Source organism: Elephantulus edwardii, unplaced genomic scaffold (genome assembly GCF_000299155.1).
Source record: "Elephantulus edwardii isolate Elephantulus edwardi_28Jun2011 unplaced genomic scaffold, EleEdw1.0 scaffold00165, whole genome shotgun sequence".
Taxonomy (NCBI): Eukaryota; Metazoa; Chordata; class Mammalia; order Macroscelidea; family Macroscelididae; genus Elephantulus; species Elephantulus edwardii.
Genome location: NW_006399915.1, coordinates 2,473,465 through 2,476,608, shown reverse-complemented (window position 1 = coordinate 2,476,608; position 3,144 = coordinate 2,473,465).

Below are 3,144 nucleotides of genomic sequence, written 5' to 3'. Positions count from 1 at the left end.
CCACCCATCCTGATGCTGCCAAGTGGTGAGAATCTTTGTCTTCTTGCCACTGAGCCTCAGTCCATACTGAAGGCTGCAGTCTTTGACCCTCTGCAGTAAGTTCATGAGGTCCTTCTCAGTTTCAGCGAGCAGGGTTGTGTTATCTGCATAACACAGATTGTTGATAGATCTTCCACCAGTCCTAACGCCACGCATCTCCTCATAGAGCCCAGCCTCTCTCGGATAATCTGTTCTGCATACAGGTTGAAAAGGTATGGAGATAGGACACATCCCTGGCGCACACCCTTCCCAATTTGGAACCATTCAGTGTTGCCCTGCTCTGTTCTGACTACTGCCTCTTGTTCCAAGTATAGGTTTCGCATTAGCACAATTAAATGTTCTAGGATTCCCATTCTTCTCAGAGCCAGCCACAGTTTGTTAGAAAGGAATTGGCAGATACAGAAGAATTTAATGAAATAACATTTGAGCAAGAGCCTATGGTAATGAAGGCAAAAGTTCAAGCTGCTTTGAAGGAAATAGCAAAAAATAAGGCCCCCGGAATAGATGGTATACCAATTGACATATTTCAGCTAACAGATGCTACCCTGGATGTGCTCACCAAGTTGTGCCAAGAAATCTGGAGAACAACCACTTGGCCAACTGACTGGAAGAGATCTACATTTGTTTCCGTTCCAAAGAAGGGCAACCCAACTGAGTGTGGAAACTACAGAAGAATCTCACTGATTTCACATGCAAGCAAGATTCTATTGAATATTATCCAAAAACGACTGGAACAGTACATCAGCAGAGAACTGCCAGAAGTCCAGGCTGGGTTTAGAAGGGGTCATGGTACTAGGGATATTGTAGCCAATGTTAGATTGATCTTAGCTGAAAGCAGAGAATGCCAGAAGAATGTCTATCTGTGTTTCATTGATTATGCAAAGGCATTTGACTGCGTGGATCATAACAAACTGGCTGACTCTGAGAAGACCGTATAGTCTTAGATTTTCTTCAGTTAGTGCTTCAAATCTTCTTTACTTTCTGGCAAATTTGCTTCATTAGCAAAATGCTGATTGTTTATGTGTCTTCAATTCTAAAGCTATATTCTTTGTCATTTAATCTAACTTCTCAAATTACTTTTCAGGATACATATTGAACACAAATGAAGAAAAGATTTTACATGAACACATAACTTTTCTTATTTTATAACAACCAGTATTCCCTTGTTGTGTTTGGATAACAATCTCTTATTCTGTGGATAGGTTTCACATGAATACAATTAAGTGTTCTGGGATTTTCATTCCTAATGTTATCTACAATGTGTTATGACCTATATAGTCAAATGATTTTGCATAGTCAATAAAACACAAGTAAATATTTCTTGTTTTCTCCAGTTTGAGCCAAGATTCTTCTGACATCAGAAATTACAGCCTTCTTTCCATGGCTCTTTTGAATCTAGCCTGAATTTCTAGAAGCTTGATGTTTATGTAGTGTTCCAGTTGTCTTTTATTAATTTTCAGCAAGATTTACCTAGCATCTAATATTAATGATACTGTGCAATAACTGATATAGTCTGTTGGATCTCCTGTTCTGAAATTTGACAATTATGAATCTCTTCCAGTCAGTTGGCAAGTAGCTTTCGGTCCTGACTGTATCTATCTGTTAAAATATATCAGTTGGAATTCTATCTTGTCTGAGGTCTCAGATTGTCAATGTTTTCAGTTGGTTTGAACTTATTCCTTCATTACCATTAGTTCTTGATAATTTTTTTTCCTGAAATGGGTCATTGCCAACTAAATCTTTTTAAAACAGTGATTCTATATATTCCTTCCATCTTATGATTCTTACTGCATTATTCAAGATTTGGCACACAGAATCCTTCAATACTGCAACTGAGACTTGAATTTATTCTTAAATTCTTCTAGCTTGAGAAATGCTGATTATATTTTCTTTTAAGTTTTCTTTCTATCCAGTTCTTTGAATATTTCTTTATAATACTTTGTATTCTCAAGCTGCTCTTTGAAATCTTCTATTTATTTATCTTACTTCAACATTTCTTCCCTTTGTTTTGACGTCTCTACATTCAGTCTTTTTATTACACTCATTTTGACATTTTTTTCTGTATTGTATTTTCTATTACCTTTTGCTTTCTTGAATGATGTACTTGATGTCGTTTCTTAACTCATCTAGTCTTCGGTCAATAGATTTCAATGCCTTGAATCTCAGCTTGAGATTTTTTTTTAAATTCATTTGGGATAAACTCAAGTTCATACTTTGGTTCTCATGTACTTCTTTCCATTTTCTTCAGCTTCAGTATAAACTTATATGTGATTATCTGATAGCTTGGTTAAATAGCATGGTTAAATCCTGGTCTAATTCTGACTACTGATTTTGAGCTTCTCCAGCATCTCTTTGGTAGTTGTAGTCAATCAAATTATTGTGTAAGTCTTGCATATTATTGTCATTGGTAGATAACATGCAGTTGAGTAGAACTCAAAGCAACCTTATGAACAACAGATGTAAACTTTTTACTATACTGTGTCATCTTCACCATCTCTGATATACTTGAGCTCATTGTTGCAGTCACTGTGTCAGTTCATGTGACTGAGTGTCTTCCTCTCTTGTTGACCCTCCACCTTTCCAGGCATGATGCCCCTCTCCAAGGACTAGTCTATCCTAGCCACTTGCTCAAAACATATGAAACTAAACTTTGTCATCCTTGTGACCAAAGAGTATTCTGGCTACACCTTCTCCAAGATATCTGTTTGTTTCTTTGGCAGTTAATGGGATAGTCAATACTTTTCTCTTGTGCCACAACTCAAAGGCATTAATTCTTCTTCTGCCATCATTATTCATTATATAGCTCTCAGAGGCACAACAAGTGATTGAAAAGACCACAGCCTAAATCACGCACAGTTTAGTCCTCAAACTAATGTCCTTGCTTCCTGATAATTTGGAGAGGTTCCTGACTTCAGACTGTGTATTACGTCTGCTGATCTCTTGACTGATGTTACCAAGGGTGTTTATTGTGGATCCAAGTAAATGAAGCCATTCCATCTTTCATGATGTGGCCTATTGGTCCAGTAGTGATAATATTTTTCTTGATGTTGACATGCAATCCATATTGAAGGCAATATTCTTTGATATTCTGTGGCAAACGTTTCA